The sequence below is a fragment of the Mustela putorius genome, unplaced genomic scaffold, assembly GCF_011764305.1.
Source record: "Mustela putorius furo isolate JIRA1106 unplaced genomic scaffold, ASM1176430v1.1 tig00003923_pilon_pilon_pilon, whole genome shotgun sequence".
Lineage (NCBI taxonomy): Eukaryota > Metazoa > Chordata > Mammalia > Carnivora > Mustelidae > Mustela > Mustela putorius.
Window position 1 is genome coordinate 3620879 of NW_025422068.1, and position 13482 is coordinate 3634360.

A 13482-nucleotide genomic window follows, 5' to 3' on the forward strand; every position below is an offset into this window, starting at 1 on the left:
TGATCTCAGGGTCCTGGGATCGAGTCCCACATTGGGCTCTCTGCTCAGCAGGGAGCCTGCTTCCCTTCCTCTCTCTCTCTGCCTGCCTCTCTGCCTACTTGTGATCTCTCTCTCTCTCTCTGTGTCAAATAAATAAATAAATAAATCTTTAAAAAAAATAAATTACTATTTTCAAGTAATGTATGTGTATTTTTCAGAATAAATTCTTATCAAGGTTAACCTTTAGGAGACTTTAAATATATTGTATACAAGGTTGAGGTTAAGAATTAATTTTCTTTCTTTTTTTTTTTTTTTTAAAGATTTTATTTATTTATTTGACAGAGAGAGATCACAAGTAGGCAGAGAGGCAGACAGAGAGAGGAGGAAGCAGGCTCCTCACCGAGCAGAGAGCCCGATACGGGACTCAATCCCAGGACCCTGAGACCATGACCCGAGCTGAAGGCAGTGGCTTAACCCACTGAGCCACCCAGGCGCCCCTAAGAATTAATTTTCTAATAGTAATTTTACTCTGAAGTTATTTGTGATGATGCATATTTCAAAAAGTAATTATTTTTGGTACATTTGGTTTCACACACTGAACCTTTTTAACCTCTTTTAAGTTTTTCCTAGGAATAGAAGCTGTGTCATTTTAGGTTGGGTCAGGCCAGTGGCTTGTACAGCTTGGTATACTGTTTTTTGACAATGATGTGATCTCTTGTTCCAGTTATCTATTGCTGTATATACACTAAGCAATTCACATAGTAGGCTCAAGACTGCTGTTCTTAGTAACATGCTTGCAAGAGTGGTTAGCCTCTGGGATTGTGAATGGTAAATAGTTTCCTACACAGACATAAAAGTTTCCAAAAATGATAGTGGCTCGCTGTGCTTAAACTCTAGGCAATCAATGTGGTATTTGGTGACTGTGTGCTGTTCTCTGGGGGTCTGAAATTTGGTATGTTCCAGGCAGAAGGTGCCTACAACCCTGACTTCCAGTAAAGACCTTGGGCACTGTGTCTGTAATGAGCTTCTCTGGTGGACAGCACTTCACACAGGCGGCCATAGCTTGGTGCTGGAGGACTGAAGTGTGTCCTTTGTGACTTCACTGGGAGAGGAGTCTTTGAAGCTTGTGCTTGCTTTCGTCTGTGCTCCCCCCTGTATATTTTCACCTGGATGATTATCTTTATATTATTTTGCTGTAATAAATCTCAGCTGAGTTCTGTGAGTCCTAATAAATCACTGAACCTGTGGGTTGTTTTGGGGGACATACAAATCCTACAAAATTTGTTATTTTATAAACAACCACCATTGTATTGCATCTCACAGTTTTGTTGTTGAGGAATTCAGTCATGGTTTCACTTGGTGTGGCAGAGGTTACTTGGTGGTTTTCATTTAATGTGTACCCTGGACTGGAGGGTCTGGGAGCTTTCTACACACATCTGGCAATTTGGCAGTGATGGCTGAAAGGCTGTGTTCAGCTAGGATTGATGCCTGGAGTGCCTATATGTGAACTCTGCCATTAGCCCCGACATGCCAATTAAGAAATCACACTACCCTGAGCAGGCAGATCATTCATTCATTTATTTTAGACTTCTGAAGTAAAAAAAAAACAAAAAACAAAAACAGCCATCATAGTTTTTTTTTTTTTTAAAGGTTTATTTATTTGAGAGAGAGAAAGAGAGATGGAGAGAACCTCAAATAGACTCCCTTCTGAGCACAGAGCCTGATGTGGAGCTCAGTTCCACAGTCCTGAGATCATGACCTGAGCCAAAGAGTCAGACGCTCAACTGATTGTGCCACCCAGCCTGTGTTTTTTTAAAAAAGATTTATCTAGGGGCGCCTGGGTGGCTCAGTGGGTTAAGCCTCTGCCTTCGGCTCGGGTCATGATCCCAGGGTCCTGGGATCGAGCCCTGCATCGTGCTCTCTGCTCAGCGGGGAGCCTGCTTCCTCCTCTCTCTCTGCCTGCCTCTCTGTCTGCTTGTGATCTCTCTCTGTCAAATAAATATATATAAAAAAAAAAAAGATTTATCTATTTATTTATTTAAGAGAGAGAGGGACAGCATGGTTGAGTGGGAGAGGCAAAGGGAAAGTGAGGGAGAATCTCAAACTGATTCCATGCTGAATGTGGAGCCTGACGTGGGGCTTGATCCCAAGACCCTGAGATTATGACCTGAGCCAAAACCAAGAGTTGGAAGCTTAACCAGCTGCGCCACCCAGGCACCCAAAGATAGCCTGTGTTTTTATTCTTAGCTAGAATACTTGAAGTAATGTATTTTGTGTATCACCACATATTTGATGAAGTTGTTAATTGCTTTTATGTTTCCCAGACCACATTCTCCAAGTTAAGGAATTTCTTTGTGTTCTGCTGAATAATTCTGTATTCGTGTTATCTATACCCTCTGTGATGTTATTAACATGTACTATATTCTCTTGACTCTTGGATTTATAAGCAGTGTATGTTTTTGTTATATCCTCTTTAGAGAAAAACTCTCTTAATTGATTTTATCCTATTCCTTCCCAGATTCATTTTTTTAAATTTGAAAATGAAAAATCTGACCTGCGTGCAGTATGATAGGCTCAGATGCACCATAATGTTTATTCTCTAGAAGAACTATGGAAGCATGAATTCCCTTTGCAGAAAATATTATTGCTTTTTATGACTAGAAATTATTCTTACTTAATATGGAAAATTGCTCAACTTGTGATGAGGAATGTTTCAGGTTTGTCATTCCAAGAGACCTCATGGAGCCTTTTTTAATGGACAACATTGAAACATTCTTGCACAGTCTCCATAGTTATTATGTATTTTAGCTCATAGTTTGATATTTTCACGTATGAGTTCCTTGAGAACTCCCAAGTGAATGTTATTCAATTCTAATTTATTTATTTACTTATTATTATTATTATTTTAAAAAAGATTTATTTATTTATTTGAGAGGGAGAGAGAGAGTGAGCAAGTGAGAGCAGAAGAGCAGGGGCAGGGAGAAGCAGACTCCCCAGTGAAAGGGAAGCCTGATGTGGGGCTTGATGCCAGGATGCTGGGATCATGACCCGAGCTGAAGGCAGGCGCCCAGCCGATGGAGCCACCCAGGTGCCCTCAATTCTAATTTATTTTTAATGATCATGTTTATTTTTCAGTATTAACAATAAATGATATCTCTATGGGATATCAATGCAAGTTAGAAAATAATTTAGCTTGTATTGTGTAATATAATTTTAGCAAATTGTAAGATTGTTTGAAAAAGTATTATTAGTGGTCCAATGTCATAGATAAGGAAGCTGAGGCATAGGGTGTTTTACTAAGCTTGAAAATGTAAGAACTGAGATGGGAATGGAGGTCTTCATGACTGCAAGTCCCGTTGCTTGTCTTTGCTGTCCTTGAGCGCCCATTCAATTTTAGGAGCACGAGTGCTTCCAATCGTAGTCTTAGTGTTTGGATTTTTGGGGGAGGAGGGGATCATCTTGATCAGGATAGGGCAGATATTAGACACTTTACTTTCATCAGCTTTGGACAGTTGATGTTTTGAGCTTGATATTTGGATACTTAGGGTGAACCCATATGGTTGCATATAGAGTGCTTTCCCTCACTGAGAATGGCTCAGTGTAGATGACTGAATTTCAACCTTGATTTCTGATTTAGCATTCCATTTTCTCCAGGGGGAAATCCCTACCTTCCTAATTCTTGCTCTTAGAAATTGGATCACAAAAGCTCCACCCAGTGGTTGGAATCTTAATCCAAAGAAGGATCATGTTGGTGCCCCTCTGATTCTTCTGACCTGTCCGAATCAGTAGGTGGAGGGCTTTTGGCTACTTACCCACCACTCCAGTGCCTCTAAAGACAGGGTCCTTTACACTGTAGGTCACACTCTGCTGGGGCTTGCCCATAACCCACCTTCTTCCTCTTACTCATTAGCATATATTGAAATTGATGCCATAGTAAGGGTTTTCAGATTCTTTTCATCCAAGTATGCTTGTTCCTTAGAAGAATGCTCAGCTACTAATTAGATGTAGAATTTTCGCACTTACCATGTATTCATAGTATCTTCTGAAAATGAAATTGAGAATTTGGAATCTCTTTAAAGTAATAATTTTCAGTCTGGAGTTGAAAGCACGGATTTATTAGAGCCTGAGGTGTACATTTGTGGGTTGTTTTCTGGGTAGAAGCTTATTGAAACCAGGCTATGATTAATGTTATCTAGAATGAGAAAATAAGGTAAAAGGAAAAGACTGTTTGAGGTTGGCCCTTGAGGAGTAGTCCTGGTGGTAGATGATGAAGACTAGAAAAAAGGCAATGCTATATATATATATATATATATAGTTATCTATAACACTATAGATAAGTAAATTCTTTTGAAATCTGTATTGGTTTTCTGTTGCTTCCCTAACAAATTACTATGAATCTAGTAGCTGAAAACAATATAAAGTTAGTATTTTATAGTTCTGAAGATTAGAAGTCTGAAACAGTTCCTAGACAAAAATCAAGGTGTCGGTTTACCATGTTTCTTTCTCGAATTCCCTCCCAAAGTGCTTTCTTTTAGGACACTTTGTCATTTTGCCTTTATGATTGATGGTCAGTTTTGAGTTAATTTCTGTATAAGGGTGATGTAATTACAGATGTAATTTCTGTATAAAGGTGATGTATAAGGGTTGAGATTCAGTTTTCTCCCCCTATGAATATCCACCATTTGTGCCACCACCATTTGTTGGAAAGATTACCTTTTTTTTTCCTGTTGAATTACTTAAGTATCTTTAGAAAAAAATCGATGACATCTGTATGTGTAGGTCAATTTCTCGATGCTATATTTAGTTTCATTGATCCATGCCTTCCCTTATTCTCATACTACACCATCCTTAATACTGTGGTTTTATGCAGTGAATCTGGTACTGTAAATCATTTAGCTTTTGTTCTTTTTAAAAATTGATTTGGCTAAAGTTGATTTGTATTTTCACGTGGATTTTAGAATCTTCTTGTCAGTTTGTTACAAAATTATGTGCTGTATTTTAGTTTGGATTACACTAAATGGGCAGATTAAAAAAAAATCTGTAGATCAATTTTGAGAGAATTGACATCTTAGCAGAAATGAGTCTTCCAGTTCATGAACATGAATGTGGTGTATCTTGCTATTTTTTTTCTTTCTAAATTTGTTTTAGCAAGTTTGTGGCTTTTGTGTTTAGGTCTTACACATTTGGTTTAGGTCTTACTTGGTTTAGGTCTTATACATATTTTGCTGTGTGTATCTATAAATATTTCATGTTTTTGATCCTATTATGACACTGTATTTTGTGGATTTTTAAAAAAGATTTTATTTATTTATTTGACAGAGAGAGAGTGCAAGTAGGGGAGCAGCAGGAAGAGGGAGAGGGAGAAGCAGGCTCTCTATTGAGCAGGGAGCCCAATGTAAGTTCTGATCTTAGGACGCTTTGGCTCATGACTTGAGCCAAAGGCAGCTGCTTAATGGACTGAGCCACTCATGCACCTCTGTATTTTGTTGAATTAATTTTCAAATTGCTGCAAATGTATAAAAATACAATTGAATTTTGCATATTGACCTTGTTTCTCACAGACTTTTCTAAGTTTAATTATTATTGGCAGTAAGTTTTTAATAAATTTCTTACGTTTTAAAAAATGAACACGATCACATGGAAGACATTTTTTGATGGTGAAACAGTAGAAGACATTGTTATTTTTATTGTGGAAATTGCTAGAAAATTATGAGGAAAAACTAAAAAGAATTTAACCCCCAAATGAAACATTTTCATTTAAGCCTCAATACAATTGCTCATAGGATAGAAGACTTTCTCCATAGTATCAAAGATCAGTTGATCCAAATTTTGATAAATTGCAGATATTTTTATTTAGCTTTAGATTTTCTGTGATAAAGAAAACACAACATAATTAATACTTTGGGAAAAAAATACTTTGGGTGAGCTCAAATGTAGAAAGAAAGGTTATCAATTTGTAATCTAAAAATTGAACTCAGAGCATAGATATTTTTTGAATCTTTAAAATCTGTCAGAAATTTAAATATGAAAAAAGCTTATTTCATGTGCACAGTGCCCAGGTATCGAAAGTAAAAAATTCAGATTTTTTTTGGAATTTTCAAGCAAGAAATGTGTATCTTTACTGCTTTATTACATCATATTATACATATTGAAAATACTTGTACCTTGGTTTTTTTAAAGTAGTCTCTCTAAATGATGTCATGGATACAACTGTTAAAAATAGTTTTGTATAGGGTACCTGGGGGTGGCTCAATCGGTGACTCTTGATTTTGGCTCAGGTTCTGATCTCTGGTCATGAGATCGAGCCCTGCTTCAGGCTCTGCACTGAGGGTGAAGCTTGCTTAAGAGTCTCTCACTCTCCCTGCCCCGCTCCCAACTCATGTGTTTTCTCCTTCTCTCTTTCTAAAAAAAGAAAAAGAAAAGAAAAAAAAATCTTTATATATGTATAAATGTTATGAATTATCACTGGCTTATGGAACTATTGAAAGAAATCAAGGACACTGAATTTAGTCATTTTGTGTTATTTGCTAACATTTGTTGGTTGTATGGTAGAAGAATTTTATAAAGAATTTACTATATTTTTTTAAAGATTTTATGTATTTGAAAGAGAGAGATACAGTATGAGGGAGGAGAAGAGGGAGCAGCAGACTCCCCCTGAGCAGGGAGCAGGGAGCCCCATGCAGGGGTCCATCCCAGGATCCCAGGATCATGACCTGAGCCTAAGACAAACACTTAACTGACTAAACCCCCCAGGTGGCCTCAAGAAGTTATTATATTCTAAACTCCAAGTCAGAATGTTTGTGAAATGTTCCAAAATCATAAACAAACAAACAACAAAATGCCATTGCAATTTAAGTTTATACATTATTATACTATTTCATAAGAATTAGATAAATTTGAAGCTCGAGGAAAGGAAATAACAAGAAAAAATTGAAGAATGCTTTGTGGACATTAGAAATTTAAAGTTACTTTTCAATTTATGCAATATGCCCCTGAATTTGACATTAATAAACTGAGTTAATACAAGATTTAGTGAGTTTACTCACTAGACAGTCTTATTTTTTAAATTGATATGCTTTTACTTCTGAGTTAAAGATTTAAAAAAGATGAACCATTTTTGTCATTGTGGATGCAAATATTGAAGGAATGTATGTGGTACATGAATGTGTTATTTGAAAACTTTGAAGTATGTTTGGAGGAACTTAGTTATGTGAACTACTTTTTAAACTCTTTGTAAAATCTAAATACCAATTAAAAGTCCATAATTAAAATTTATCCTCCTATGATATAAAATAAACAATGAATTTCAAATTGGACGTAGTTTTAAGAAAAGAATACAAAACCCTTAATTTTTATAGTGATTACATTTTTTTTTAGATTTTTAATTAACATGTAATATATTATTTGTTTCAGGGGTACAGGTCTGTGATTCATCAGTCTTATATAATCCTCAGTGTTCATTACAACATACACCCTTCCCAATGTCCATCACCCAGCTGATTACATGTTACTGTGATCTCAGGGTCCTGGGATCAAGTCCCGTGTCGGGCTCTCTGCTCGGCGGGGAGCCTGCTTCCTCCTCTCTCTCTCTGCCTGCCTCTCTGCCTACTTGTGATCTCTCTCTGTCAAATAAATAAATAAAATCTTTGAAAAAAAAAAAAAAGAAAAGAAAAGAAAAAAAATATAGTATTTTATTTTGGATTTTCGTGGTTAAATATATTATTAAAAGTAATTTTACCTTTTTCATTTCGCTTTTTAAAATGTGACTATTGGAAAATTTAACATTACATATGTAGGTTGGAGTATATTTTCATTAGATAGCCCTGAGCTAGATCATTTTGTTATCTTGTCTGTAGGAAGTTTTGTGAGTGTTTTCTGGATGCTTGAGGTTAAGAGAGGTTTGAGTTAAGGGTGGTTTTGTCTTAATTCAGTCACTGGTAATTTCTTGATAATCCTGGTTGCATCAGCTACTCTCTTAGTAATATATTTTATTATTAATAAATAATGGACTTTCTTCATTAAGTATGAATACTGTGATCCAGTGAATCTTACTGGGTTGCTAGCATATGTGGAAGTATGTACTAACATGAAGAATTTATGTTTGTACATACTAATTACTGTAACTTCCAGTGAATCATATTAGGGTACTGGTGGTGTTTAAGCCTCCAATTGCTTGCATTCTTTCAGAGGAGTACATTATTCAGAGATGTTTTGCATAGCCACAGTTAAGAGTTGGCTGAGAGGCAGTATATGCACTGTAGACTTTCTTGCAACAGCTGTCACAGTTGGCAAAGGTAATGCTGGAGAAGTACTGCATTAAATTGGCCCAGTGGACATAATTAATTCAGAGAAAGAAGAGTTGTTTGCATAGCAGGCATGCTTGGCATAGTTTGGCAGCTGGTATGATTATGTGCCTCAATTATAGGGCATGGTGGGTAAAACCGCCTCTGTTTATGAAGTGGTGTGGATTGTGTAGTGGGAACAGATGGCTAAAAAATACTTGACCTTCTAGTACCTTGCCATCCTAATAATGAAAATAAATTTTTTTGAAAATTTTTATAAATTTGGAAAGCATCCTGAATACAAATGAAGAATTGTGCCAAATTTAGTCAGAAGAAAAAAAGGCATATTTTAAAATCTCTTTCATATAGCAGTTACTAATCTCATTATTGATACAAATTGTTACACAAATGTATAAGAATTTCTGATTCTGTAGAATTTCACATTTAGCCCTCTGTGTATTTTTGCTCTATTCATTTACCTCCTTAATAATGAACTATGCACATTTTAAAAACTACTTCCCACCTGTGCATTTATTTGACTTCTGAATTAGAGAGAGTAAATAGGCCACAAAACTTGTGAAATGAGGCTTTTGTACTTTGGTGACTTGCTTTGATTTATATCCTCAGGACTGCATTCTGTCTACCAATTTTCAAAGATATATAGAAATTTAAATGAATTAATTCAAAAATATAAGAACTTTAGAATTTACAAAATGTAAATTACTGAAGAATATATACAAGACTATCTGCTTAAAACTTTATTGTATGTAGTGCAATGAAATGTGTAGGAGGACAGGCCCTAAGGCATAATATGTGCGACCCCAGGTCCTGATGTCACATTGTCTGGCTTTATATCAGGCTCTCTAAGTTCCTTGCTGTCTGACATGGCAAGTTACTTCTCTGCTCTTAGATTCCTCATCTGGAAACTGGAAGTAATGATAACATTTATTTGTTAGATGGTTGTGAGATTTAATTAACATTATAGATGCAAAGCATTTTGCATAGCTCCTAGCTTTTAGTGAGTACCTGCCAAAGAGTATTTTATTGCATATGTACATAATGAAATTTAATTCCTTTTCTTGAATAACTGGGACCTGACTATTTTAATCATTTTTTCTTAATTAATCAATTGTACTTTACATGGTGTTATTACTAAATAGGAACAAAATGAGATACCTATTCCTGATCTCAAATTTCAGTAGAAAGCTGAATAAGATACTTCATTCTTTTCTGAAAAACTGTGTTTTCTAAGGGATACATGTTAATCTTCAAAAGCAGTGACTTAATCACTTTCTTGCATCACGGTAATTAAATAATTGTTAAAAAGACTATATCATCATTTTTTTAGAATGTAATTTTTAGTAAAAATAATATATTGATATGGCTACAAATTCAAAAGATATGGAAGAGCATACGTTGAAAAGTCTTCCTCTCACTTCTATGCACTCTTTACCCAGTTCCCTTTCCCAGAAGTGACAAGTTTATCAGGATTCTTACGTATTCTTCCAGATTTATTTTCTTGATGTACAACTAAATACATATATCCCCCCTTTCTTAGATATGTGGTAAATGCTTGCTGATGTGTTCCTTGCCTTATTCATTTGGCAATGTATTTTAGGCAATATTCTGTATCTGTCTTTCTGTTCATTTTTTCCCTTAATTTTTCAGCAATAGCTTTATAGAGATCCTGTGTTGGTTTCTTTTTGTTTGTTTGTTTTTGTTTTTGTTTACCCATATTTATATGAAGTGAATTTTTCTTGGTCTGTTATTTGCAGAAAGCACCTGTGAGGGAAGGGCCAGAGTCCTGGGAGGAATTTTCTTTGTTATTTTGGGTTTGTCCAAGATTTCACTGAAAGTGCATTTACAGAAGAACCAGTGGTCTTGGACTGATATCAAAGTTCAAAACTTCTGCACTTGGAAAGTCACTGTTAAGAGAAGGAAAAGACATGCCACAGAGTGAGAAAATGTTTGCACAGAATATATTTGAGAAAGAACTTGTATTTGGCATATATAAAGACCTCTAAAACTGAATAATAAAAAAAGCAAACATCTCAATTACAAAATGGGCACAAGTTTTAAACACTTTACCAAAAAGATAGCTGAATGGCAAATATGCACATGAAAAGATGCTTAACCTCATTAGTCACTAGAAAAATGCAAATAAAACCAAAATGAGGTACTGGGATACACCTATTAGAATGGCTAAAATTCTACACCATGTTTGGCAAAGCTTAGAGTCATTGAGACTCATGCAGTCCTACTGGCACCAACTACAAAATGATGTACCCACTTTGTAAAAATAGCGTGTCAGTTTCTTAAAAAACTGAAAGCTACATCTAATATATAATCTAGCCGTTCTACTCCTAGGTATTTACCCATGAGAAATGAAAATAAATGCCCGCATAAAAATTATATATGAAAGTTCATAGTAGCTTTATTAATAATAGCCCCAAACTAGGAGCAACGCAGATGTCTGTCAACAGGTGCATGGATAAACTAAGTGTGGCATATCCATCTCATGGAAAACTCACTCACTGTAAAAAGCAGTAAAACTACCCGTAGTCATTGCTACCTGGATGAATCTGAAATTATTCTGAGTGAAAGAAGGCAGATAAATATGAGGAGATACTATGTGATTCCATTTACATAACATTTTAGGAAATTAAGATTGAATGTATACTGTCATAAAGGAGACCCTTGCAAACCTGGATGGGACAGATGGAGTCAGGAGTCAGGAAGGGACAAGAAGAGATTGCAAAGGCTTGAGAGGGTCATGGTTATTAGTTCATAATCTCGATGGTGGTGATGGTTTCACGTATATATACATATATACATATGTCAAAGGTTTTAAAATTGTATAATTTAAATACATGTAATTTATTTAACTCTGTCAATTTAACCTCAAAGAACAACAACAACAAAGTAAGTGAAATGGTGAAAAGTCCACATTGCTAGAGTTATCAGTATTACAGTCCCAGAGCTCAAAATTCTTGCCAGGTGTGCCCAGGTACAGATGATCCTGTCAAGAGAGTCACATTACAGTGTGTCCAAGTTCAGCCATTCCCCTTGGGGCCCAGCCCTTTATATAGAAAGGGCTAGAGTAGTATACTGTTGTGGGTGTGTGCAGGGACCCATCTCATGTGGCAGGGTGTGCTCCATCTATCTCAGCGTTGAGCAGTATGTACTGTGATGGTATAGATCTGTACACTTGGATGTGAACACAGTCTTACTTGATCGTCCTCAGCCTTCCTGGAGAGTCAGAACCTGGTCCACACACATGGCTGAACTTAGTGCCAGGTACCCAGGACAAGAGTCAAATTAATAGGAACTCTCTGTGAATCATTTAAACAGGTCCCTAGATCAGCTTTATTAAGGTTCATGCCTGCATCTCATATTCTCACAGAAACTTTTAGATCACATGTTGTCACAAATTTTAAGTTAAAGAGCTACCTAGGAGGTTGAGTAAATGGCAGATCCAGGACTTGAAAGCCCTTGTTTTTCCCACCCTACCATGAAGCCATTCCAACCTGTCTGAAGAAGTTTTTGCTGATAACAGCATTTTCAAATTGGTCTTCCCTAACTTTTTCCTTTTGGAGGGACATTCAGAATAGACCACCACTTTTTAAAAATATATAAACACTATATTTTTTCTATTGTTAATTTGTATTTTTTGATTAATATTAACTTCTTCCCTAAATTTTCACCCTTACGAAAGATTAGAATCAGGAAATGATTATATTTTCTTATTGATATTATGCTAAAAAATTTAAGTCTAGTAATTATTCTACTTCTAAAAATCCTCAACTAGCTTTTTTTTTTTTTTTACATTTCTTATTACCTTTTAAAAAATTATTACTCCTTTTTACCCTGATGCCTTTTATTCCAGGGATTTATTCACCCCATAACTGGAATCCTTTATCTAGCTTTTCTAAGTTGAACTTTTTATTTTATTTTTTATTTTTAATACAGCAGATTCACATACAGTAATAAATAATTAAGAGAAACATACATCTTTTTACATCTTGTAATTTTAGTATAAGCTGAAAATAGCTAAAATAATATTGGATAGATACAGAACTTATAATACACAGTGTCATCTCTTGCCTCTAGTCCTTTGAACTCTGTGTCCACTAATAATAGATTGTATTCCCCTGACTTCTGTGTGAATTTTCTCACCTCACAGTTTTACACATCTGTGTCTAGAAGCCACATCCCCAATACATTCCTCTAATTAACGTATATTTGTCCTATAGGTCCTACTTTCAGCTCTTTTTTCTCTAATTGACTCATTTGACATGTGTCTGCAAGATGAGGCTTTTTGTCCAGGTATTTCCATAGCAACGTGCAGTGAGGTCCACAAGTTCTCCTGTCCCTGGGACCTGGTGCATGCTATCATAATTGCCCATTTATTTGTCCGTGTTTTCCTACCCTGCATGATAATCGAAGAGTGTATTGCCTGGTGTTCCACTCTTGTATTCCCAATAACCGTTAACTCCTTAAGGGCATGTCCTTCTGTTGCCTAATGTCCAGAATGGTGTCTGTCGTGTACAGGAGCTGAGTAGATATTAAAGGTTGGATGAAAAATAATGGAGCAGAGCTGCATAGACAAGGATATTTTAGTTAAATAGTTATTTCACTGGATAAACACAGTCTATATAATAAAGCAGAAGCTAGACTAGAATGTGTAGTGGTGGTCTGGTGTAGTAGGGAAACCTTAGTTTTTAAAAGGTTATTTTAGGGGCTCCTGGGTGGCTTAGTTGGTTAAGTGTCTGACTCTTGATTTTGGCTCAGGTCATGATCTCTAGGTTGTGGGATTGCGCCCCACTCCAGGCCGCACACTGGGTGGGGAGCCTTCTTAAGATTCTCTCTCTCGCTTCTGCTCTCCCTCTGCCCCTTCCCCTATTTGCATTCTCTCTCTCTCTCTCAGAAATAAATAAATAAAAGGCTATTTTAACTGCCCAGAGAAATGATATAGAAAGTGTTAGAGGAGATTTGAAGAAATAAATTTTTCTGAAACGAAGAACCTACCCGCATGATTTTATAAAACTTTCAATTGCTTAGAGATGAGTGGTGAGATATTTTAAGAACCAAGCTCCTTTCATTTAGCTAAATTAATAGAGTGCCCTTTTAGATAAAGTAACAGAGTGCCTTACACGACAATAAATTTAAATATGTATTTGATGGTTTTGTATGAGTATACTAATAATTTAGTTCTACTTTA

The 13482-nt window shown here is 35.9% G+C and overlaps 1 protein-coding gene across 2 annotated transcripts in view; it reads left to right on the plus strand.

Annotated features, from left to right (window-relative positions):
- Nucleotides 1–13482, plus strand: part of DTWD2 (DTW domain containing 2) — a 108582-nt gene that overhangs the window by 60582 nt on the left and 34518 nt on the right. The window lies entirely within an intron of this gene.